The 27226-nt window shown below is 45.2% G+C and overlaps 1 protein-coding gene across 4 annotated transcripts in view; it reads left to right on the forward strand.

Moving 5' to 3' along the window:
* Nucleotides 1-1374: 1374 nt before the first annotated feature.
* The window catches only part of TNS3 (tensin 3), a 225407-nt gene continuing 199555 nt past the window's right edge, over nt 1375-27226 (forward strand). For 3 of the 4 annotated variants that reach the window (XM_065752995.1, XM_065752996.1, XM_065752998.1), the window contains exon 1: nt 1375-1498. The gene's annotated coding sequence lies outside the window, so the exon portion shown is untranslated. The remainder of the gene's footprint in view (nt 1499-27226) is intronic. The other variant, XM_065752997.1, reaches the window with a different exon arrangement.

Consider the following 27226-nt stretch of genomic DNA (forward strand, 5'->3'; position numbering starts at 1 on the left):
AGTTTTATGCAAATTAGATGGTAAGCATGTTTGGGACTTATTTTTTGCTTGGCTACTGATTGTTATATTGTTGTCTCTCAGTAAATAATGTATTTGAATACTATTGCCTTCCAAATATTATAACCTGTTTGCCTGTTTCCGCAATATAATGATCTGCAAAGAACATAGATTTGTGCTTTGAAGTCCAGCTCAGGGATCTCCAGGAGAGCCTCTTACTCTACAACAAGAGATTTCCAAATGTTAACTACCACATTATTGCCTAAGCAGCCAGAGGGAAATACTTATTGCTAGAACAGGCTGTAAACTCTTGCCTTGTCAATGTAAGGTATGTGTTTGTGCTTAGGATTCATCCTAAACAACATCCATATTTTTGGATCTTTAGCTGCTGAACAGAAGTTAGAAAGATGTCCAGACAGCCATTGTTTGTTTACATGGGGTCCTAGCCAAAGGAAAGATGCTCAAATCTTTTCTAATGATGTGCACACACCCCTCAGGTGAAGCCACATTTATCAGCTGATAGCATGATCTGTTAGGCATCTTAATCCTATTAATCAAATTCTAGATAGCTTCCATGAATACTTATTTATTTATTTTAAATGCAAACAACTTGTATTTCCTAACTACTTTGCACTTTGTTTTGTGTGGCATCTAAGATTCTGCAAGTGATAGCAGCTGTGTTCCAGCAAGTAGAGGACAATGCCAGTTGGTGGATCCTATAAAAACTACGAATGTGGAGCTCATCTTTCTTTCTTCAACTACCTCGATTTTTTTTGTGTGTTAAAACAGCATACATATTAATGCTTTTAGAGCTCTACTTGTACAAACATGCACATAAGGAACCTGTGGCATTAGATAGCAGCTAAGATGGGATTTGGAGGATCATCCTGGGACCTGAGATGCTGAGCTGAGATATTTAGAATGGTGAAGACCCCTCAAGAGCCTGTGTTATTTTTGCTTAACCACTATACTGCTTTGCACGTGGCTGTCCACTGCTCTAAGCTCACTCCTTTCCTTTAGCAGCCATGATTAACTGAAAAGTATCATAAAGGCGAAGAATGTTCGTGTCCTAAGAACTGGCAACTCTAGGCCTTACACTTCAGCTTAAAGCTGCCAGGGCATGGGCTCTGTCAGCAAAGCCTTGCAGGGCCCGGTGGGGTTGCAGCGTTCGCATTATCCCAAAGAGTACGTCTCTTGGGTGACGGGGCGCAGTCTGTCCCAGGGCCCCAAAGGGGGTCGCGCTGAGGGAGGGAACTGGATTTCTCGTCGTAGCGAGAGCAGTACCCAGCGAGCTTGGCGTGCTGGGGCTTCCCCGCGCCCCCGCCCACAAGCTGAGCAGTGCGACACGCCTCCTTAGCCTTAATCGGGGCGGTGAAGGTTTCTTAACGTTGGGCGGGACTGTAGGAAATAAAGTGGCTGTGGTGGAGGGAGAGGACAATTAATTCTGCCGTAGAACTTCCCCCACCGATTCGAGGGGCCACTATGGAGCTGGGGCAGTGAGGTAAAAACTTCGGCGGTTGTTGGGAATGCTGTGCGTGTGCTCCGTAGCTGTGGCGGCTTGGAGTATTGTTCTGGTAGGGGCTTTGTTCCTGGTGGGGCGAAGGAGCTCGCTGCCGTGCAGAGTTTGGCAGCACGGGGGTGGCTCTACGCCGCCTCGGCGGGCTGTGGTAACTCCGTAGGGGGAAGGTCGGGTAGCAAACTGTTTCCTGTGCCGGGCTGGGGTGTCTCTACCCCTGGGGCCACGGTAGGGGTGGGAATTACGGTTCTGCGCCGTTGGTCGAGCGGATCCACTGCTTCCCGGGGCCTGTCCTGAGGCCTGCTCACCTCTGGTAGTGCGAGCCGGGTGGGAGGCGAGCTTTGGCGGGAGAGGGTTACTGGGCTGGAGCAAGAGAGAGTGTTAGGGATCTTGGCCCTATTGGGAGAGGGTTCAAGGGTTCGAGTTACGGAGAGGACAAAGGTAGTAGGGAGCTGCGGCGGGCGCTGAGGTGCCGCGGGCAGGGCGGGATGGCGGAAGTGGGCCCGGGCCCGGGTCCGGAGGGGTGTGGGTTGGAAGGATGTTACTGTTTGTTATATATGTGATATATACCCGCTCCTGAGTTTTCATTTTGACCGTAGTGGGGGTGGATGGAACATCTGTGTGGCAGCCTTTCGGCGTTTGCTTCTTGGGGAGCGTTTCACGGGTCGTAGTCAGTTGTGAATCCGTGCTGAAGGAGTCATAAACCTGTTGTAGCAGAATGTTTTGGTATCTTTGTTGAGAGGTGTAGCTTGTCTTTTTTGTTGATAACTACCTAAATGACTCCTGATGGCAGGCTTCTCTGTTTGCAGTGGTTTCCTATCGCTGCCTAAAACTATCAGCTGTTTTATGGAAGGGAGAGTACAGATTCTGTAATTATCGACGAGTTTTTCAAAGTTCAGGATCCTTGTGTCTTCTACCAGCTACTTATGTTGTAAGCAGCTTTTAGAATCTCTTTGGGTGGTTCATACTCTAGAGTTGTAATCTTCAAAATCAGAATAGTCTTGTTCTGAGTGGCAAGGAATTTTGCCACAACAGATTTTAAGTTCCCAAACCTATGATTTGTTGATCGTTATAGCATTTTGTGTAATATACTTTAAAAAATATTCTAAACCATACATTACTGTCTGTAAATATAGTGTTTACCTTTTATTAGGTAGGAAATGAAACATTGAGATCTGAAAGGGCTATAACTTGTATGAAGGAGACTTTGAGCCTATTTTATCTGATGGTTTGATAGGAAACTTCTGGGTATTGCTGAAGGCTGTGACTGAATACAGATGTCTTGAGTTAGCAGATTTTTAAAAGAAACTGCTGCAGTAAGTTAAATTTATTGTATAGATGATCAAATGGGGCACTTTCTGAAATGAACGAGATTCTTGATGAGTTTGAAGTTGTAAAATAGGACCTCTGAAGGTCTGCAGGCAGTGACCTTTTCATCTTAAATAGACAAAAGATTTCTTGTAATTAAATTGATCACTTCTAATAATGTTTATTGGAAGGCTTAATCAGTCAAATGACCGATTGGGAGGTGGTACAGCTGCTTAGTGTTGCATTGCCAAGAGTGTTTCATGAATTAAATTGAAACATTCAGTTTATTATTATATATGCATGTGCCACAAGAAACAATTTGTTTAGAGCAGGCAGCAGCTACGAATGGTTTAATCAGTGTGTTGTTTTTCTTTTTGCGATTTCTGACTTAATCCAAAATACCTGGCAAGCAGTTCATACTTTGTTTTACTAAACAACTCTGATACTTCAAGGGTATAGTTACTGTAGACATCAGCTTCTCTGTCTTGCTCTTGTTTACTGATCGTGCAGAAAATATTTATATCTGGATGCAAAAATAGAGTCTGTTTCTCTGGTAGTGCTGCTTCTGGGGTGGCTATGACCACATCCTTAGATTTAGTATTTAGAGATGATCTCTCTTTTTGACCATAAATTTTTATGGCTAGAAGAAAATGCAGTGTCTCTGAAATTCTGAGTAGTGCAGAAGACTAAAAGACTATGGTAATTATTTTTGGGTCTGACAAGTTAGTAAGGGTATTCATAACTTCTGTGTCCAACTTTTCTTATAATTGTCGAACTAGCAGAGAATGAAGCGATATTTTGTTTTATATCAGTGAGGGCTATTTGAGTGAAAAATTAATAGCATAATTACTTGTGTGCCTCCAAATAGCAGATGGAAACCAAAATAGCAATCAGTGTTAAAATTGAAGAATTTAATATTGGAGGAAAAAAAACAAACAAACATGGTAAAACATTTGCAATGCAAGAAAAATCAGCTTAGAGGTCACTAAATGTACTGCAGGAAATAAATGTCTGTCTAGACTCGTAAATGTAGTGCCCTCTGTCCTGCTTTATTTCTAATGAGAATTTCTAGTAAAGCTTTTATGGCTCTCACTTAAATGATAAAGTTGTTACTTGTTTGTATGCTGATCCTGATCCCTACTGACTATCTTCTGAGAATGAGCAATTCTTGTTGTATCAGTGAATGCTGAATGTGTCTTATGCATCAGTGTTGCTAAACTTTTCAGAGACTTGAAGCATTAATTTTTTCTTGCAGGGGGTTGGAGGGGTCAAAGAGCTATTGGAATGGCTTGCATGTTGGTTTGTCATCATATCTTTCTGTTGTGAAAAAGGCCATGTATGTTCTTGCTGTAAGTACAGCTTCTGGTTGTGCTTTCTACCCATCAAGTGCAATCTAAAATACTGCATGGCTAATGATTGCTTATTTTGAATAATTGAGTAAAGTTGGGAAGTTCACAATGGAATGTTTGTACAGATGTTGAGTAAAGCACCCATTTACCTCTCATTGATAGTGTAAGAATTAAAATGAATTGCTTGAGTGAAAGAGCACTGCGGAACAAGTTGTGTTGCTTTCTGCTAGGATGGGTTGATAGTCCAAGCCAGCTGGCATCAACAGAAGAAAGCCAATGTGTGGAAGAACCTTTGCAAGGTGGCCTGCTCTTTGCATATGGGCCTACTGTTCAAAGAACTCAATTACAGGACTGAAGCATGTGGAAGATACCAAATCCACATGACAGTCTTTGTATATCAACTGCACCTGAGCTATTCCTAAAGAACCTTCTCTTGGGAAATCTCTTGATGGAGGCTCTAACTAAGGAAAATGTGTGTGACAGAATAGGCTGGGAACCGTGAGTTGCTTTTTTCTTTTTTTTTTTCCTGCTTGTTTGTTTCTTTTGGCTTCAGTATCTTTGTGGCTGGAAGGAAGAGGTGTGCAGGTGACTAAGTCCTCTCTGAAAGTCAGTTCAGACCTTTGGAACTATTTGTTTCTTATGCCACAGTCCTGTATGAGGGCAGGGATTTTTATGCATGTATTTGCAGGTGTTCGACAGCAAATTATTTTACCAAGGGATGGAGTATGAGGTGAAGGAAGCAGGCATCCTGGAATTGTCAATTTTAGAAAGCCAGTGTTCCTAAAGTTAGACTTGCTATATGAATGAAAGCTGACTTTGAGAAAAGCAACCTGGAAGATAATATTTTATACCTGGGAATAGAGCAGGCTGCTACCCTGCTTCACGTGACATCCATGGCACGCTGACAGGAATATAATTCATTGTGTTCATTTTAGCTGTGTTTGCTAAATGAGAAAACAAGAAGATTGGGTTAGGATCATGGATTAAACTTTTCTTATGTCGGTGTGGGAGAGTTTGTGGTGATAATGGTAAAGCACTTTATACATGTAAAATCCACATCCCCCTACTCTCTTTTTACCTATTTGATTTAGCAGTCTGTTTTATTCAGGTGTTTTGAAGTTGATAATTTTGTGTGCAGTTTAAAAATAGAACTGGACTTGCACCTTCAGGACTCTGTATGTTCAGTGGAGGGTTATAGTTAATGTACTTCCTATTTTAAGGCAGACTTCCCATAGCCTGCTGCTCACATTGTAGTGCCACTGATACAAGTTAGCTTAGCTTGGCAGGGACTAGGTGTTCACCTTTTCTTCCTTTCCTGCTGTCCCTGCAAATGTTACTATTCACCGTGAGGATACAGACCTGAATTGAGATAATCAATTGCTGGAAGCATAAGTTAATACATTGATTTGCGGTGTACTGATGAACAGCGAGGGAGTTAAGTGGCCTTGGAGTCAGAAAAGATGCTTTTAAGGAACTACAAAGTTGTAAGCTAAATTGTGACACAATTTGAACTTTGGGGATAGCAGAAAGAGGTTGTTTAATACATTTGGGAATGTACCTGTGGGTTTTTTTTTTAGTTTTTATATTTTTATTTTTTGGAGAATGGGAAAGATTGCTTTCTGAACACCATTATTCTATTAAGTTTATATTTCAGGAGTCTCTTCTGGAACTGAGCTTTTAAAAATTATTTCATCTTTCATGCTGCACTAGTTCTCTGAAAAACAGAGGTGGTGGTGATATCTTCAAGCCTTAGCCTAGAAACAAACAAAGAGTAGGGCTGAGGACATCTGGGTTTTCTACTCAGTTTGCTGACTGATCTATGCTTGTGGATACAGTGGAAAACCAAGTGGTAATGACTTCAACCTATAAACATATGTTTTTATTTTCAATTAAAATAAACTTTTGTGCACTTGAACTTTAATGGTTAATAGGTGATAGTGGTGATAAGATGCTGCCCTAGCAGTCTGTGTCCTGAAAATAGTTTCTGTTAGAGCAAAGAATATTTTTGTGGGTATAGTGTGCTTGTACACTGGGGAGGGTGATTTCCTGAATATTTGGTTCGGGGTTTGTTTACCTTAATATCTGAGCCTTTCTATATTGCTACAGTGTTTGCAATCCAAATGTATTTGTGTTATGGCTTTATCTGGCAGGTGGCTTCCGAATGAGATGGGGAACAAATGGGAGGGGGAAAAAAAAAGGTAGAACTCATCTGTTGCTCACCACCCCCTCCTGCTCCAACTGATACCTAGCCAGCCCCCCTAGCAGCCGAAGAGAGCCAGGTGCCCTTCCACCCTCTTCAAAACTCCTGCTTGGTGTGATATGATATGGAATATCCCTTTGGCCACTTCAAGTCTGCTGTCCTACTTCTGTTCCTTCCCAGCTCCTTGGGCACTTTGCTGTGAGTGGTCTTTGGTCTATACAGTGTTGCTTAGCAGCAACTATAAATATTGGTGTGCTATCAACATTGTTTTCTCCTGGAACCAAAACATAGCATCATACTTGGGGGTGGGGAGGGGAAACAAACAAACAAAAAAAACCCAAACCATTCTGTCCCAGCTGAAGCAATTTATTTTCCAGATTGTTGATACTGTATTTTTACTAAGTTGATTTTTTTAATATATATTTTAGGTGCCTTGATTTTGGTTACAAAGTGTTCCTTCCTGAGTTTAATGAAGGAGGAATCTGATTTTGATTTAGAAATGTAGTATGTTGCTATTAACAATTTTAATTAAGAGTTTTCTTCATTAATATGGATGGATTTGGGAGATCAAAAAATGAAGAAAAATTTATAACAGATTCCTGCAGTTCTGGGAAATCTAGGATTTCCATTTACAATTTCAAAGATTTGGATATTTATATATATGACTAAGTTCCCTGGGGAGGGTGTAGGTTTTAAGTAGGAGACTGTATTCTAACTCGAAAGTTTTTAAATTAATGTGTGTTATGTGTGAAATCTATCGGTATTATTCTGTTTGTTAATATTCCTCTCTGCTATCTCTTACTTACTCAAAATACTGCAATTTTTTACAGAAACAGATTATAGGCATCCAAAATTCATAGTGTATTTTAGCTGCTCTTGCTTTTTGGTTATAGTTTGTAGGAAGGAAAATTGTATTTTTTCAAACGTAAGCAATACATCTGTTCAGAAATGTGTCTTCCATCCATAAGTAAGCTTTGATGGTAAATATCATCATGTATGCTTTCTTTAATAAAAGCTCTTTCCAGCAGTATCTAAAGTTCTGTAGTAATTTTCAAAAAGTTCTGTTCTTTTTGTGATCTTGCAAATGTTTTGTTCAGCAGATGCTTGGAAGTGTCCTTGCTGCAGCTTCAATCCAGCTGTTCTGCATTATCTGGGGAGTGTTCACGTTTTGTAGTATTTTAATGGATGCCAGCATTCCTTTACTGTGTTATTTCTTTCTTACATACTGTGGTAACTTCAAGTATTTTGGAACTGTCCTGCCACTCCTTTGCCTGAGCTGTAGAAAAGTATACTTACATGTGTAGACTTGAAACTTATGGGAAGGTTCGTTTATCCATACTGAATAGCATGTGCTTTGTAGATGCTTTATAATGTTACAGGGGAAGAAATATTTTTTATTCTAGTTGAAACCTTAATTTTCTTCCATGGATTTCTTTCCTTTGAGGCTTAAAAATTTTGTTGAAAAAATGAATGCGTTGCTGTCAGTGTTATGATGCTTCATGGGATATGCTTCATTTGTGGTGATTTTTTGTTCTTTTTTTTAGCACAGAGCTTTCTCTAAACAGTGTCTTTCTTTTTAGAAAAATAGTTTTGTCTTTAGCGTTGATGAAATGAATCATGAGACTTCTAGTTCTCTTTAGAAAAATCAGTCTCTAGAGGGAACTATGCCAGAAACCAACCAGAGCTATATCCCACATGAAGTCCGAGAGTAGCATGCTAAAATCTTTTGGTCTTCAGCAGTGTAAACTTTTTTGCAAATATTTTTCTGTGCTGTGTGAAGGTACTTTGAAGAAAAATGCCATTCTGTAACACTTCATGTGTTTCCTGTGGTTATGCTTACTGTTGCTCTTAGCTTTATTTTGAAGTGCAGATGTTCATTATTTCCTGGGGAGATAATAGACATTCTTTTTGTATATTAGGGGAATATAAGTGCTGGACCCCCTGCCCTGTTGCAGTCAGACAGATCTGACATGTGAGGGTTGGAGAAGAGTCCCAGCTTGGTGTCATGGGTGTCTCCTCTGCCTGCCTACCCCACTTCTCCTGGTCCCCCTAAGCAGTAGGTTTCAGGTACTGGAAACTAAAGAGGAGATAAGTGGGGAGGTGAGGGGGGATCTGTCTATGTGGGGGACTAGAGTGAGGCAGTCGTCCCCATGCCTTGAGACTGCCTCTGCTAGGAAAGACAGAAGAGTAATTGTGGTAGGCAGTTCCTTTTTCAGGGGGAACGGTGGGTCTCATATGCAGACCTGACCTGGAGGGAGGTGTTCTGCCTCCCTGGGGTCCAGGTCAGGGATGTTACCAAAAAACTCCAAGGTCTGATTTGTTCCTCTGGTTATCATCTCTCATTGATAGTTATGGGAGGCAGTGATGAAATCGCTCAGGGAAGCCTGCAAGCTGTCAAAAGAGATTTCAGGGGTTTAGGGCAGTAGGTGGAGGTAATAGGAGTGCAAGTCATATTTTCAACTCTTCCTTCTGGGGATGGCGAAGGATACAGAATGTTCTAGGAAAACTCAGGCCTTGGATAAGTGGCTGAAAGGCTGGTGCTGCCACTATGGAACTTTGGGTTCTTTGATGGGGTGGTTTACTTGACACTTGGCCTGATGGCTGCAGATGTGTTGTGCCTGTCTCTGAGGGGAAAGTAGGTCCTAGGCCAGAAGCTGTCAGGGCTTGCTGAGAGAGCTTTGAACTAGGGGAAGGGGAGAAAATGTCTCTCGCTAAATTGGAGCAGGTAGTTCAGAGACGTCAACTAGATTGGTGGGGGAATAGGGTGGAGGTCAGTGAGACAGAAGAAGGGCCTGGGGATGTTGTTGTAGGAGATTGCAGGGAAATCTCTAGGAAGCAGTGGGGAAAACTTCAGATTTCTTTTGGAGTTTGGGGGAGGGGCCCTCTAGAAAGGTAGTGTGCCAGAAAGCCCAACTGAGGTGCCTTTACACCAATGCATGCAGCATAGGAAAAAAGCAGGAGTTGAAAACCATGATGTGCTTGGAAAATTATGATCTGGTTGCTATCATGGAAACATGGTAAGATGAATCTCATGACTGGCATACTGTGATTGAGGGCTGCAGGCTCTTCAGAAGCGACGTATAGGGCAGGAAGGGAGGGTGAATTGTCCTGTATGTTGGAAAGTGGATAGATAGTGAAGAGCTGTGTCTGAATAACAGCCATGATCAGGTTAAGAGCTGGTGGGTTAAAATCAGGGATAGGTCCAGTAAAGGACATCTAGTGTTTGGGGTCTACTCCAGGCTACCTGATCAGGAGGTGCCTGTTAACAAGGCCTTCTTGCTGCAACTGTGGGAGGTGTTGCACTCATGGGCTCTTGTTCTGATGGAAGATTTAAACCACCTGAATATCTAATGGGATAGTGGCATGGTGGGTGGTAGACAATCCAGGAGATTCCTGGAGTCTTTTGAGGATAACTTTCTGGTCCAGGTACTAGATGAACTGACCTGAGGTGAAGCCTTACTGGACTTGGTGCTCACCAATGCAGAGGAGAGCATTAGAGAGGTTAAGATTGAAGGCAGCCTGCTCTGGTGGAATTTGCGATCTGGAGGAATGCAGGCCTGGCAAAAAGTAGTCAGGACCCTGAACTTCATAAGTGCAAAATTCTGACTGCTTAAGGAACTACCAGATGGGATCTCCTGAGAAACTATCCTTAAGGGGATAGGAACAGAACAGTGCTGGGAGCTTTATAAGGACACCTTTCTGTGAGTGCAAGAGTTCTCAATTTCCTCTGCTGGGGGATGGAGAAGGGGAGTCAGGTGACCAACATGGCTGAATAAGGAACTGCAGCTTAAACTGAGGGAAAAGAGACTGTACAGGAAGCGGAAGCAAGGTTGTGTAGCCTGGGAAGAATACAGAGATGTTGTCTGCATACGTAGAGATAAGGTCAGGAGAGCCAAGGCACAGATGCATCTGAACTTGGCAGGGGATATGAAAGGTAGCAAGAAGGTGTTCTACAGGTACATAGGCAGGAAGAGACAGACCAAGGAGAGTGTTCCCCCTCTGATTAATGAGGATGAAGAACTAGCTTCTTTAGACAGGGAAAAAGCTTTACCTCAGTCTTCACTGGTGGTCTCTGCCAGGAACCTGAACATCTAGGTGTAGGTGAGAGAACTGGATTCCATCCCACTGTAGCAGTGGAACAAATTCATGACCTCCTCATGAAACTGAATGTATGTAAGTCAATGGGGGTGGGTGATATGCATCCCAGGGTTCTGAGAGATATGGCTGATGTGGTTGCTGAACCTCTCTCCATCATATTAAAAATACCATAGCTGTCAGGTGAAATCCCTGGTGACTGGAAAAAGAGAAACGTTACTCCCATTCCTAAGAAAGGGAGAAAGGATGACTCAGGGAACTACAGGCTTGTGAGCCTCACCTTTGTTCCTGGGAAGATCATAGAGCAGATCTTCCTGGTTACCGTGTTAAGGCACATACAAGATGAAGAGGTGATCCAAGACAGCCAGCATGGCTTCATCAAGGGCAGATCTTGTCTGACCAATCTGATGAAGTGATGGCATTGGTAGAAAGGGCAAGGGCAATGTATGTCATCTACCCAGACTTCTGCAAAGCCTTTCACGTGGTCATTCGCTACATCCTTCTCCCTAAATTGGAGTGGTATGGACCTGAAGGATGGACTGTTCAATGGATTAAGAACTGATCGGCTGGTTGCAGACAGAGGGCTTTGATCAGTGGTTCTACATCTGAGTGGAGGACAGTCATGGATGGTGTCCCCCAAGGGTTGGTCTTGGGCTGGTGCTTTTCAACATCTTGATCGATGACATAGATAATGGAATTGAGTGCGCTCTCAGCAAGTTTGCAGACAACGCCAAGCTGAGCAGCGCAGTCAGTACACTGGAAAGAAGGGAAGCCATCCAGAGGGACTTTGGACAGGCTGGAGAAGTGAGCCTGTGTGAACCTAATGAGGTCCAACAAGGCCAAGAGCAGGGTGCTGCACTTGGGTTGAGGCAACCCCAGGTATTTATACGAACTGGGGGAAGATCTCCTTGAGACCAGTACAGAGGAGAAGGACTTGGGGGTCCTGGTGGATGAGAAGCTGGACATGAGCTGGCAGTGCGCACTTGCAGCCTGGAAGGCCAACTGTGTTCTGGGCTGCGTTAAAAAAGGGGTTGCCAGCAGGGAGAGGGAGGTGATTGTCCCCCTCTACTCAGCTCTTGTGAGGCCCCATTGTTGTGGTCTTGTGGTTTGTATGCTGGTATTCCACATCAGAACATCATGTAGGCAGTTAAGGAGTTAATGCTGTTTGGAGCAGCAGAGGGGAGGAGCTCTGCACTGTGCGGAAGCAGTTTTCTCCTTAATGTAAACTCACAGGTTTTGGTTTGGAAATTTTGTCTCTCTCAATTGTTCAATTTTATTATATTTAGTAAAGTTACCTTCTCAGATCGTGCCGTTGTTTTTTTGTAGACCCATCTCTTCCCGCTGTTTCCCCCTCCCTCTGGAGCGTGCGGCTCTGCACGGGCGGCCGCGTGGCCACTGACGCAGTTTTTTTTTCTCTCCTCGCTCCCTTCTTTCTTTCCCTTGGTCATTGTCATGGATAACACCGTGACAATTATTGGTGGAGAATGCGGGCAATGCGGTATTGGTACTCCATTGTAAATCTGGTGCTAAGTGGACTATGGGTTTTCATGTATCTTAGATCATGCTGGCGTCTTTTTAAGCTCCTCATGTTCAGCACCGGAGTCATATCTGCGTACAGCTACTTTAGTGTGCTGATGGGGTTACATGCCTCCTGTCTAAACACCCTGGCTAATGTGTCAGATTATATGGTATTTGGATTGGTTTCCAGGTACTCTTTTCAGGTCTTTACCTATATTCAGGATGCCACCCTGGCAACTGTGTTGTCTGTTTTTCAGAATGCACTCTTGGCAACAGTAAATTACATCCTTTGGAGGAAGCTTTCCCCAAAACCAGAGAGTGTTGAATGGCAGGGAAGGTGGAAAAAATTAGGAAAGAAATTAGAAACGTGGGGACCCCTGGTGTTATGCAGTATTGATCTTGAGCACCTGTGGGATCCTGAGAAATTCAGTGAGTGTTTAGGTAAGGAGCCATGTGACTCAGGAAGATCTGAGAAGGAACGGATTGTTTGGGGTTTGGCTTGCGCTTATCAGGCTATAATTGATATTCTGGAGAGAAATGGTTTCCAAACCAAGGTTCAAATCAAAAACTGAAACCTCTGAGTTAGACCTGATCAATCACAGGAAGCACCGGCATCAATGTCAGTTGCCCCTGTGGAAGGCCAGAAATGGACACGGGTGTCCTCACGCCTAGAATGGAAAGGAGAAGAAGCAGAGAAAGAAGAGGAAGATCCAGGCGAGGGGCCCTCCTCAGCACCTCCATCACCACCTAGAAAGGCCACGAAGAAAAGTGAGAGACATGGAGAAGACAGCGATGATGATGAAGTCACTGTTACCACTACTCGTTGGCCCCTAAAGATGACTGAAATACAAGGTTCAAGAAAGGAGTTTGTACGGCGCTCAGGTGAATCTATTGTCACCTGGTTGCTGCGGTGTTGGGACAGCGATGCCAGCAGCATATCCCTAGATGGCAACGAAGCCTGCCATCTGGGAAGCATTGCTCGAGACCCAGCTATCGACAGAGGAATTAGCAGATGTCTGAATAGAGTCGCTACCCTCTGGGAACGAGTACTAGTGGCTGTAAAGGAGAGAGATCCTTACAAAGATGATCTGGAGCCTAAGGTGGAAAGATGGAACACTGTGGAGAAAGGCATCCAATTTTTGAGAGAAACAGCCGTAGTAGAGATGCTGTATGATCCCAATTTTGTCCCTAACAATCCGCACCAGGACCGTGATCCTGATAGAGTAAGGTGTACACCTGATGTATATCGTAAGCTCTCTGGTGCTGTTTTTGAGAGGTACGTGAGTACACTGGTAACAACGTTCCATAGATATGAGGGCCAAGACAGAAGACTCCCAGTTTATGAATTGACTATTACACTCCAAAACTTTGAACAACAGTTTCCGCCGTCATGTGCTTCCATTGCAGCTGTGTCAGCGGTAGCAGAAGAAGTAGGTGAGATAAAGGAGACACAGAAAGCTATACTGGAAGAACTGTCATTACTGATGAATAGGGGTGAACCTTTGTCAGTATTGGAAACAGCTGATGAAGACGAGCATGACCCAAAGAATCTGCTGAAGCAGTTGATCAAACTGATGAAAGTCTCGGCCACCAAAGGCAACTGCCTTTCTGCTCAAGCAAATGACAGCAGTAACATCATGTCACGTGTGGCCATGTGGAGCTTCTTATGAGAAAACGGAGAGGACATGAGGAAGTGGCATAAAAAAACCCACTCCTGCACTGCGAGCAGGGGTGAGAGAACTACAGTAGAGATCAACCACCAATGAAATTGCACCCATCACTGCAGGTAACCAATAGAGGGGCCCTGCCCTCAGCCAGGGGAAGGAAAGGGATAATAGAGTGTATTGGACCGTGTGGATTAGATGGCCTGGCAGATTAGAGCCACAAAGATATAAGGCACTGGTGGACAGTGGTGCACAGCGCACTCTAATGCCCTCGAGTTATAAAGGGACAGAATTGATTCATATTTCTGGAGTGACTGGGAGTTCTCGGGAATTGTCTGTGTTGGAGGCAGAAATAAGCCTCACTGGTAAAACCTGGCAGAAGCACCCTATAGTGACTGGACAGGGGGCTCCATGCATACTCGGTATTGACTATCTCAAAAGGGGACATTTCAAGGATCCCAAACAGTATTGATGGGCTTTTGGAATAGCTGCTGTAGATGCAGACAACATTCAGCAGCTGTCTATTTTACCTGGCCTGTCAGAAGATCCATCTGTTGTGGGGGTACTGAAAGTGAAAGAGCAGCAGGTACCTATTGCTACAAAAATAGTCCACAGACGGCAGTACCACACCAACAGGGATTCCTTGCTTCCCATTCATAACTTGATCCGTCAGCTAGAGAGCCAGGGAGTGATCAGCAAAACTCACTCACCATTCAACAGCCCCATATGACCTGTGCGTAAAGCCAGTGGAGAATGGAGGCTGACGGTAGATTAAGATTACTGTGGCCTGAATGAAGTCACGCCCTCACTGAGTGCTGCTGTGCCAGATATGTTGGAGCTGCAATATGAACTGGAGTCAAAGGCAGCCAAGTGGTATGCCACTATAGACATTGCCAATGCATTCTTTTCTATTCCTTTGGCCACAGAGTGCAGACCACAGTTTGCTTTCACCTGGAGGGGCGTTCAGTACACCTGGAACCGTTTGCCCCAGGGGTGGAAACACAGCCCGGCCATTTGCCACAAGCTGAATCAGACCACACTGGAACAGGGTGAGGCACCTGAACACCTCCAGTACATTGATGACGTTGTGTGGGGTGATACAGCAGAGGAAGTTTTTAAAAAGGGAGAGCAAATAATCCAAATTCTTCTGGGTGCTGGTTTTGCTATTAAACGGAACAAAGTGAAGGGACCTGCACAAGAAATTCAGTTCCTGGGAGTAAAATGGCAAGATGGACGTAGTCACATTCCAGGAGATGTGATTGACAAAATCACCAGTATGTCACCACCCACTAGCAAGAAAGAGACACGGTCTTTTCTGGGTGTAGTAGGTTTTTGGAGGATGCACATCCCAAACTGAAGCCTCATAGTAAGCCCCCTCTTTCAGGTGACCCAAAAAAGAATAATTTTGCATGGGGTCCTGAACAGCAGCAGGCTTTTGAGCAAATTAAGCAGGAGATAGCCCGTGCTGTGGCCCTGGGGCCAGTGCGGATGGGACAGGACGTAAAAAACATCCTCTACACTGCTGCTGGAGAGGAAGGTCCCACTTGGAGTCTGCGGCAAAGAGCCTCTGGGGAGACCCGAGGCTGACCCCTTGGATTTTGGAGCAGAGTGTGCAGGGGTTCAGAGGAGTGCTACACTCCAACTGAGAAGGAGATTTTGGCAGCATATGAGGGGGTTTGGGCTGCCTCTGAAGTAATTGGCACTGAGACACAGCTTCTCCTGGCACCTTGGTTGCCAGTGCTGAATTGGATGTTCAAAGGAAAGGTTCCCCCCCACCCATCATGCTACCGATTCCACCTGGAGTAAGTGGATTGCACTGATTACACAGCTCGGATGGGGAACTGCAACCGTCCAGGAATCCTGGAGGTGATCATGGACTGGCCTGAAGGCAAGAAATTTGGAACATCCCCATCAGAGGAGATACCACGTGCTAAAGAGGCCCCACCATATAATGAACTACCAGAGAATGAAAAGACGTATGCCTTCTTCACTGATGGATCGTGTCGTATCGTTGGGAAGCATCGCGGATGGAAGGCTGCTGTGTGGAGCCCCACAGGACGAGTTGCAGAGGCCACCGAAGGAGAAGGAGAGTCAAGCCAATTTGCAGAGGTAAAGGCTGTCCAGCAGGCCTTAGATGTGGCTGAACGGGAGAGGTGGCCAATGCTGTATCTTTACACTGACTCTTGGATGGTGGCAAATGCTTTATGGGGGGGGTTGCAGCAGTGGGAATAGGGCAACTGGCAATGGAAGGGTAAACCTATTTGGGCTGCTGAACTGTGGAAAGACATTGCTGCCCGAACAAAAAAGTTGGGTGTAAAGGGTGCGTCATGTAGATGCTCATGTGCCCAGGAATCGAGCTACTGAAGAGCAGAAAAATAACCATCAGGTAGATCGAGCTGCCAAAATCGAGGTGTCTCAGATAGACTTGGACTAGCAGAACAAAGGAGAGCTATTTTTAGCTCGGTGGGCCCATGAGACCTCAGGCCATCAAGGAAGGGATGTGACCTATAAGTGGGCTAGAGATTGAGGGGTGGACCTAACTATGGATGCCGTTGCACAGGTTATCCATGACTGTGACACATGTGCCATAATTGAACAGTCCAAGAGGATGAAACCTCTCTGGCAGGAAGGGCAATGGGAAAAGTATAAATATGGGGAGGCGTGGCAGGTTGATTATATCACCTTGCCACGATCTCGCAGTGCTAAGCGCTATGTGCTCAACATGGTGGAGGCGACCACTGGGATGCTTGAGACATACGTAGTACCCCATGCTACCGCCTGAAACACCATCTTAGGGCTCGAGAAACAAGTCCTGTGGTGACATGGCACTCCAGAGAGAATTGAGTCCAATAATGGGACTCATTTCAAAAATTCTCTTGTGGATATCTGTGCCAAAGAACATGGCATTGAATGGATTTACCATATACCCCACCACGCACCAGCTGCTGGTAAGATTGAGTGCTGCAGCAGGTTGTTGAAAACCACGTTGAGGGCAATGGGTGGCGGTACATTTAAGCACTGGGAGAAGCATCTGGCAGAAGCCACCTGGTTGGTCAACAGTATGGGATCAGTCAACCGAGAGGGTCCTACACAGTCCAGCTCCCTACAGACCATAGAGGGAGATAAGGTCCCTGTGGTACATGTAAGGAGCATGTTGGGAAAAGCGGTGTGGGTCCTTCCAGCCTCTGGAAAGGGCAAACCCCTCCGTGGAACCGTTTTTGCGCAGGGACCTGGGTGCACCTGGTGGGTAATGGATAAAAATGGGGATGTCCAATATGTCCCACAAGGGAATTTGATGCTGGGGGAATGCAGTTTGTAATTACATGTATATGTATGTATATATATATGTTTCTATGTAACTTAAGTTATTACTGTTTTGTTTATGTATAGATATGTGTTAAGCATGATGTGATGATGTGGAATAAGGGGTAGGATGTTGTGGTTTTGTGGTTTTGATGCTGGTATTCCACATCAGAGCATCATGCAGCAGTGAAGGAGTTAATGCTGTTGGGAGCAGCAGAGGTGTGGAGCTCCACCCCGGATGCCAGGCAGCGCTCTGCCTGGGCGAGTTCCTCTGGGCTGCTGTGGAGGTTCAGCACGTGTGCTTCCCTTGCAGTTTTCTCCTTAATGTAAGCTCATAGCTTTTGGTTTGGAAATTTTATGTCTCTCTCAATTGTTCAATTTTATTATATTTAGTAAAGTTACCTTCTCAGATCGTGCCATTGTTTTTTTGTAGACCCATCTCTTCCCGCTTTTTTCCCCTCCCCTCTGAGTGCGTGGCTCTGCTCAGGCAGCCATGGAGCCACTGATGCAGTCTTTTTTTTTTTTTCTCTCCTCAATCCCTTCTTTCTTTCCCTTGGGTCACTGTCATGGATAACATTGTGACACCCATCTATTATACTGAATCTGGGCCTGCGGCCCTCAGCACTAGGGAGATGCGGAGCTCTTGGAACAGGTTAAGAGGAGGACCACTAAAATGATCAGTGGGCTAGAGTACCTCTCCTTTGAGGAAGGGTTGAGGGGAGAGGTGTGTTCCGGTAACAGGGGATGCTGAGAAGGTAGAGATACTGAACGCCTTCTTTGCTTCTGTCTTCAGTGAAAAAGCTCTCCCTCAGGAATCCCAGACCCTGGAGGTTAGTGAGAGGGAATGGGAGACTTTCCTTTAGTCAAAGAAGAGGTGGTCCATGAGTGCCCAGGCGATGCTAATGTTCATAAATCCATTGGACCCAATGGGGTGCATCCATGGGTGCCGAGGAAGCTGGTAGAGGTGACTGCTGAACTGCTCTCTTATCATCTTTAAGAGGTCTTGGCGAATGGGGGATGTGCCTGATGACTGGAGGATAGCCAGTGTCACTCCTGTCTTCAAAAAGGGCAAGAAGGAAGATCCTGGTGATTATAGGCAAGTCAGCCTCACCTCTGTCCCTGGAAAGGTGATGGAATAGCTTATGCTGGATGCTGTCTCCAGACAATTGGAAGAAAAGGAGGTTATCAGGAGTAGCCAGCATGGGTTCACCAAGGGGAGGTCATGTTTGACCAACCAGGGGGCCTCTATGATGTCACTGGCTGGGTGGATGGGGGGAGTGCAGTGGATGTAGTCTACCTTGATTTCAGCAAGGTATTTGATACTGTCTCCCATGGCATCCATATAACAAAGCCAAGGAAGTGTGGGATAGATGAGTAGACAGTGAAGTGGGCTGAGAACTGGCTGACTGGCAGAGTGCAGAGGGTTGTCATTGGTGGTACAGAGTCCAGTTGGAGGCCTGTAACCAGCAGTGTCCCCTGGGGGTCTGTGCTGGGTCCAGTCTTGTACAAAATCTTCATCATTGACCTTGATGAGGGGATAGTGGCCACTCTCAGCAATTTTGCTGATGATACGAAGTTGGGAGGATTGGCTGACATACCTGAAGGCTGTACTGCCATTCAGCAAGACCTGAACAGGCTGGAGACCTGGGTAGTCAGAAACCAGATGAGGTTTAACATAAACAAGTGTAGAGTCTTGCATCTAGGGAGAAATAATTGCATGCACCAGTACAGGCTGGGGGATGACCTGCTGAAGAGGAGCTCTGTAGAGAGGGACCTGGGTGTCCTGGTGGACAACAGGTTGACCATGAGCCAGCAGTGTGCTCTCGTGGCCAAGAGGGCCAGTGGCATTCTGGGGTGCATTAAAAAGAGTGCGGCCAGCAGGTCAAGGGAGGTGATCCTCCCCCTCTAGTCTGCCCTGGTGAGGCCTCATCTGGAGTACTGTGTCCAGTTCTGGGCTTCCTAGTAAAAATAGACAGGGATCTCTTGGAAAGAGTCCAGCAGAGGGCCACAAAGATGGTGAAGGGCCTGGAGGATCTCCCCTATGAAGAAAGGCTAAGTGAACTGGGTCTCTTTAGCTTTGAGAAAAGAAGACTGAGAGGGGACCTGATCCAGGTTTATAAATATCTGAGGGGTGGGGGGCAAAGTGGTGAGGCCAGACTCTTTTAAGCAGTGTGTGGAGACAGGACAAGAGGAAATGTCCAGAAACTGCAGCACAGGAAGTTCCGCACGAATGTGCGCAAGAACTTCTTTACAGTGAGGGTGACGGAGCACTGGCACAGGCTGCCCAGGGGGGTTGTGGAATCTCCTTCTCTGGAGATGTTCAAGACCCGCCTGGATGCCTACCTGTGCAGCCTGGTGTAGGGAACCTGCTTTGGCAGGGGGGTTGGACTCGATGATCTTTTGAGGTACCTTCCAACCCCTATGATTCTAAGACTCTGGGGAGACCTCATTGCAGTCTTCCAGTACTTGAAGGGAGCTTATAAACAGGAGGGGGAATGCCGGTTTTCAAGGGTGGATAGTGATAGGACAAGGAGGAATGCTTTTAAACTGAAATGGGGGGATTTAGGATATAGATTAGGAGGAAATTTTTCATACAGAGGGAGGTGGCGCTCTGGAACAGGTTGCCATGGGAGGTCGTGGATGCCCCATCCCTGGAGGTGTTAAAGTTGAGGCTGGATGTGGCACTAGGCAGCCTGCTCTAGTGGTCAGCGGCTCTGCACATGGCAGGGAGGTTGAAACTAGATGATCATTATGGTCCCTTTCAACCCAGGCCATTCTATGATTCTATGAAATATGATACCAGAATGCAAGATAACACAATATAATTAAAATTGAGGCTAATAAATCAAATGAAGTAGTGTGTCCAAAAACCAAAGGTCTTACTCTGGTAAAGGTGAAGCAGCTAGGTAGCACACACTGCAGAGATGAGCAGGAGGAAAAGGGTAGTCTTGTGACTCTCAGTCAGTTTTGTGTTTCCCTTTAAATGGAAAATGGAACAGTGAAGTCATCTGAGAGCTATAGTTCTTCTCTTCTGGGACAAGAACCCATAACTTCTGACAATTCCTGGGACTGCAGCATTAACTCTAACTCCCAGTGCACTTCATGATGTTGTAATGTGAAATATCAATAACAAAAATCATAAAACCATGACGTCTGCTTATTAGGGGAATTCTATCAAGACCCTCTTGGTGAGGTTTATTGTTAGAAACAGTGTACTGGTATTCCTGAATGAAAATACCTCAGCAAGTGGTAACAGGAAAAGTGTTGGGCAGCTTGTTGTGGATTTAAGTTCTTATAGCCCAGACATGGAAGACTGCAATTAATGAGCTGTGTGTCAGTGGTTTATGTGCTGTTTCAACCCTGTTCCATGACTAATGGGGGGAGAGTGATGCACAGACCCGTGCCTGGGGAAAGGGCAGCGAGATGGGCCTAAAAACAAAACAGCAGCAATGATCTGAGGAGGAAAGCTAATTTACTAAATAAGATATTGGAATACAAGGTAACACAATGTAATGCAACATAATTGAAATTGAGTCTGATAAACAAAATGAGAGAGTCCCCCAAAATTGAAGGCCTGACTCTAATGAAGGCAAGACAGCTAGGGAGCACATAGAAAAGGAAAAGGGGCATCTTGTGACCTGCAAACAGTTTTTCCCTCTGAATGGAAAACAGGAATGGAACAACAGACAGTCCTCTGGATATGTAGTTCTTCTCTTCTGAGACAGATACAGAAGAATTATCGACAATCTGTAGAACTGGAGCATTAACTTTAACTCCCAGTGTACTACTTGATGTTGTGATATGGAATACCAATAACAAAAACCATAAAACCATGACACTGTTAGTGTACTTAGTTGCCAGGTCTGCTCTGCTATACCTCACTCTCAACAACATCACAAAATACCTTTGTTGTTACTCTTCTTGTGGAGATGGTGTAGTGTTGGGAATACAAGAAAGTATATTTAGAGCAGAAGCTGTGGAACAGGATTAACAGCGTGAGAAAGGAGGGCTGAGAAACAAGGACACTTCCAGATGAAAAGGAAAACAAGTTCAAGTAAGCTGTGGGATGACAGACCCTAATTGGAGGAAGAGTGCGGCACTACTATGATATCACAATCAAAAGTTACCTCCTCAGGCGTGTGTTTTGCAGAACTGTTAACTGCCAGGAGTGTTTTTAGAGTTGTTTTTCTCGAGGCTCTTTACCGATGGTTTTGTGCTATTTTCTATACACCACTGTCTTAAACACTATAAGAATAAGGCTGTCAGGGTAATAAACGAAGCCTGATCACTCATTATGAGTCCTGTTGTGCTTCCCCGCCTGAGAGCAATCGACTTGGACCCAGATTCTGTGGCAGTTGATGCCTGAACAGGGACCCGACGAATGGAGGATTGACTAGGAACCTGGCGGACGGAGAGCACCAGCGTGGCATTGCTGAGCTGGGGGGGCAATTTCGCCTAGACCGACCATGAGGGGTTGGCACGGAAGTGGAGCTCTAGTAAATCCCGGAGTGGGCGCTGCGTGCAGTGGTGGGACGCGGGTTGCAGTGCACCATGGAAGGAGAGGTAGCCCTACATTTTTTACAGCACTTCTTAGCAAAGCGGAGGGTAGATTCTAGCACTGTTATAGACTTCGATAAAGCAGGGATTGTTTGCTCGTTCAGACGGGTTTTTTGGAGACAAAGAGTGGTGCAGGCTTGGTGATATTCTCTGGTATACGATTATTAAAGGGGCAATGAAATTGATGAAACCATGGCAGGATGTAGTAGATTGCATTAAGAAGCATAAAATAGAAAAACAAGTAGTGGCTTCTGCTTCATGCCAGCTGGAAAGCTTGGGTCCTGACACCGGCCGCATTAAGCCTGGGGTCGATTATATACTGGTGGCCCTTTGCTAGTTCACCGTGGTGATGCCTTGGGAGACAGGTCAGCAGCAGCCCCTTCCGTGCATTGCCAGGATGGCCTTTGCAATGATGATGATGGGCCCGATTTGTTTCCACCAGATCCTGACATGGGCAACTGCAACTCAGCAACCCACAGCACCCTAGCGTGCCGCTCGTCAGGAAACTCCCAGCCAAGTGCGAAGGGCCATTGTGCACCAACAACAATGGCAGCTCCAGTGATCAACTCCCCAGAAAGAGTACTCCCCTCTCCAAGCCAGCAACACCCAATAACAGCCACCAACATGCATCCACAAGGGCCTCCGAATTGTGACCAGCAACAAAAGGAGCCTCAATTTGGAACTGGCAACTGCAGTAGACATAACCCTTCTTGACAACCGACCCACTCAGATACCTACGACTGCCCAGGGACCATTAGTTGTAAACAAAACAACTGTAGGTGCTCTCCTGATTGGATGTTCTTCCACTGGACTTTATGGGGTGACCATCCTGCCAGGACTTATCGATGCTGACTTTAATGGAATTATAAAAATCGCTCAGCTAGTGCTGCTACCTGTGCTGACACAAGACTTGCAGCCACTCATTTTGGCCGCTCGAGGTAAGGATGGCTTCGGATCTACCGAAGGACTGGTACTGCTTACAATGCTGATGTGACAGCGACCTATTGTTTCCGTCACCCTCTATTCATGTGGCCACTCATGTGATCTTCAAGCTCTGTCGGACACGGGCTGACATCACTATAGTGGCCAAAATTCAATGGCCTGCCCAGTGGCCCCTGAAACATCTTGACAGAGGAGTGGGAAGATTGGTAGCAGTGCTACGAAGTGCTCGACCCATTCAAGTGATTATTAAGGATTGATACGCTCATTGCCACATCACAGTGATGCCGTTACCACCAGGAGTTCATGCCTTGATCAGATGAGATGTTCTTGATCAACTGGGTATGGTGCTGACTACCAACCATGTGAGTTTTTCTTAGCGGCCCCCGTTTGGGCTTTCCCGATTTGACTCATTTGGCTGACTGACAAACCTGCCTGGATCGAACAGTGGCCGCTGAAGAAGGAAAGCCTAGAAAATGCCCTTACGCTGGTGGCCGAACAACTGCAGAAGGGCCATATACAGCTGCCAGTCCATGGAATACGCCATTTTTGTAACTAAAAAGAAGTCTGGGAAATATAAGACTAATGCATGACTTATGAGCAGTCAACAAACATATGCAATCCATGGGGGCCTTACAGCTGGGGCTCCCGAATCCTGCAATGATTCCAGAGAAGTGGAATCTTCTCATTGTGGACCTTAAAGACTGTTTCTTCACGATATGAATTCATCCAGAAGATATACCACGTTTCACTTTCACTGCGCCTTCTACAAATAAGGGCGCTCCAGCAGCGAGGTATGAATGGACTGTGTTACTGCAGGGCATGAAAAACAGCCCCACCCTTTGTCAACTCTTTGTTGATGCTGCCCTTGTACCAGTCCGCAAAGCATGGCCCTATGTGATCATCTATCACTGTATGGACGATATTCTTATCGCACAGCCACAACCATTTACAATGGAACAGGAGTCATTCCTGGAGTGCATGCTTCGCGACAGAGGACTATGCTCCAGAAAAGGTGCAGCGTGAGCCTCCATGGAAATATTTGGGCTGGACCATTACGCAGTCATGAATTCGCCCTCAGAAATTGCTGCTGCACACTGACATTTGAACACTTAATGATGCTCAAAAGCTGTTGGGTGACCTACAGTGGTTGCGATCTATAGTTGGTATATCCAATTACGACCTCAACATGTTACATCCCCTCCTTAAGGGCACCGATCCTGCCGCTTGCGTTTCGGTGACATCAGAGCAGCAGCGCCTGATTGGATATTTTGGTCAGCTAATCTCAACATGAGCTGTTGACTGCCATGATCCATCTCTCCCTACTGATATCACTAGCCTCAATGGACAGAGGCAACTGCTGGGTGCTCTGACACAGTGCAAAAAGAAAAAGAGGGAGAAAACAAACATAAAGGTCCTGGAATGGATATTTACAACCTTGCAACCAAAAACAACAATACAGCAGTTAATTGATAATCTAGCGGAATTAATACGTAAAGGACATCTGAGAATATTAGTATAGCTGGAGGAAAACCAGGAACAATATACGTGCACTTAAAGCATGCAGACTTGGACTGGTATTTGCAGAACTCAGATGAACTGGCAGCAAGCCTGCTGACCTCAGGAGCCGCTCTAACAGTACGCTCTCTTGCTTCTCCAGTATTAAAATTGATGGCACAACAATGCTGGCTGGTGATACCCAAACGAAGTAAAGTACCCTTAAAACAGTATTTACGGACACTGGCCAAAAAGCGCGCAAGGCAGCTGTGACATGATATGAGGATCACCAGTGGAAGAACAAGCTTCTACAAGCACAGCCTGGTGATTCTTTCCAAACTCTGGAACTTTCTGCTTGGGCCTTCCTGGAATGGCCATGTAGCCCTATCAACAGTGTCAGACTCATTGTATGTAGTAGGTCTAGTAGAGAGAATAGAAGACGCCAGAATCAGGGAAGTTGAAAGCCTCATAAAGGAGGGTCTGTGCTGGCTATTGCTTATTGTAAGCGTGCTCATTGTACTTCGTATACTTTATGGTTGTGTTATGAGGGATATTGACAGGGCTACACAGAAAGCTATGCTCGTACAAAAAGAAAAAGGGGGAATTGTTGGGGAATGGCTGCAGGGGCAGGGAGGTCACGGCGATATGTACAAGCATAGTCTGTGCTGCCATGCAAACTATATACTCATGGAAAAGTACTAGATGTTGATAGGAGGTCACAATGTCCCTGGGTCAAGTGATAAACAACTCAAGGTGGACAGGAGCTGTTTCAGCTGAGTAATCCAAGCTGCCAATACGTCTATGGGAAACTTCTGTGATTATGTTGTTCAGCCTGCCTTCAGCGAAGAAGGCCTTACAGGACTGCTGATAATTGTAACTATAGGTATTATTTAGAGTAAGCTGTCCTTGATAGTCTATTCTGTTTTGCAAGCAGGTGTTCCGCTTGGGCTCTGTATCACGCACTGGCCATGCGGATGCAGTGTACAAATGGAAAAAAATGCAGACTCTGAGAAGAGTAAAAGTAGGAGAGAATCTGTGATGGGTGAGAGAGGAAAGGTGCACTTTGAAGCAGGGGACGCCCTGCTGGCACTACCTATTGCATCCACCGCCAGCATGTGCCTTCTGTCTTTCCTCTCTGGCGACTTGCCATTTTTCAAGGGTCAATAGGTAATAATGCACTTGTTTAGGGAGTTTCTGCTTCTCGCTTACGCTTATCTAAAATGGATGTCTGTGTGTGTGTGAGTGTATGTTGACAAAAACTCTAACCCTCTGTGTTGCTCTGAATGCATAGTTTGTTTGCCTCTGCTCCTGAGACATCCTGTCTCTCAGATCCAAACATACCACTACTCAATAATAGCACTACTCAACCTTTAGCCAGTCACCAAGTTAGCATGTTAGCTGGCAAAGGAAAGCAATACCACCAGTGATGCTCCAGAAGGCTTGCCCATTGATGTTGATTATATCTGACAGGCAACTTTACAAAGCTGTGCCACTGCTGATCTTCCATTATTAACCAAAGGTATGATTGTGAGGATTTTAAGGGCATGTGTTATGTGAATCTTAGGGAACATTAAAAAAAAATCACTATATCAGAGTATATAAAAATCGAAGATTCTTCCTAATCAGTTACTGATTCTCACAGAATGGGACCCTCAGGGACTCTTTTTCAGGTTGCAGGAACTTAAGCTGTAGGTGAAACATATGTTTGTTCTCTTGTTAATAAGTTTAATAGTATTTCTTGTCATTATGATTGCCTTGTATCTTTTCTTACATTCAGTGTGTTAAGTATTGAAGCCTCGACTAACTTGTGATGACCTAAACGAACCTTTCAATGCTGTTACAAAGTGTTACACAAAATGAAGAAAGCTGTAAATCAGGTGATTGGGATGCTGTGTACAGGGCATGATTATGTTATTAATGCAATTTCTGTTATGATTTTGTAGTAAATTAATAAAAAACAAGGGAATTTTTTAGAGAATACAAGAAAGTATATTTAGAGCAGAAGCTGTGGAACAGGATTAACAGCATGAGAAAGGAAGGCTGAGAACCAAAGACACTTCCAGATGAAAAGGAAAACAAGTTCAAGTAAGCTGTGGGATGACAGACCCTAATTGGAGGAAGAGTGCGGAACTACTATGATATCACAATCAAAAGTTACCTCCTCAGGGATATGTTTTGCAGAACTGTTAACTGCCAGGAGTGTTTTTAGAGTTGTTTTTCTCGAGGCTCTCTACCAATGGTTGTGTGCTATTTTCTATACACAACTGTCTTAAACACTATAAGAATAAGGTTGTCAGGGTAATAAACGAAGCCTGATCACTCATTATGAGTCCTGTTGTGCTTCCCCGCCTGAGAGCAATCGACTTGGACCCAGATTCTGTGGCAGTGTAGCACTGGCAGAGGTTGTCAAGAGTAGTTGTGGAGTCTCTCCCTGCAGGTATTTGATGTGGTCCTGTGTTGCCTGTTCTATGTGGCCCTGCTTGATATTTAAAAACAAGCAAAACCTAAAATTCTACAAGTATTACTACTGAGATCCTTCCAAAACATATTCTCTGAATGTGTGCTTTGATGATTGAGACAAATCCATTTTGAGGTGTTTCTGGAATAGCTTCTACAGGGATTATAGGTCTCTGCCTTCTGGGATGGTAAGGGATACAGAGTGGTCTAGGAAAACTCAGACTCTGAATAAGTGGCTGAAAGGGTGGTGCTGCCACAGGAACTTTGGGTTCTTTGATCATGGGGCAGTTTAGTTGGTGCATGGCCTGATGACTGCAGGTGGGTCTCACCTGTCTCTGACGGAAACACGGATCCTAGGCCAGGAGATGGCAGGGATCATTGAGAAAGCCTTAAGCTAGGTAGGCAGGGGGAAGTGGAGAAAATGTTGCTTGCTAGGGTGGAGTAAGTAGTTCAGAGTTGTCATCTAGATCTGATGGGGAAGAGGGTCAAGGTGAACAGGACAGAGAACAGCCTGGGGATGTTGTTGTAGGAGATTGCAGAGAAATACCTCTGGATCATCCTACAGGATCTTGTGAGGACTCCCCAGAGGAGTTACCATTGTGAATTCCCTGCCTGGAATCTTCTCGTGTCCCCTTAGAGGTATGTGCAGCAGTTGCTTCTGTAAAGTGTCTGTATTCTTGTCAACGGTTTACGGGCAGGTTCGGCCCGGTTCCGTGACGATTGGTGCGGGGGACCCACGGACCCACGCCCCAGGAAAGGGGAAGGGGGAAAGGGAAAAGGGAAAAGGGAGATGGGCCTAGGAACAAAACAGCAGCAACGATCTGAG

The sequence above is a fragment of the Cyrtonyx montezumae genome, unplaced genomic scaffold (genome assembly GCF_038088225.1).
Source record: "Cyrtonyx montezumae isolate F1298 unplaced genomic scaffold, pur_monq_1.0 scaffold_8, whole genome shotgun sequence".
Classification (NCBI taxonomy): domain Eukaryota; kingdom Metazoa; phylum Chordata; class Aves; order Galliformes; family Odontophoridae; genus Cyrtonyx; species Cyrtonyx montezumae.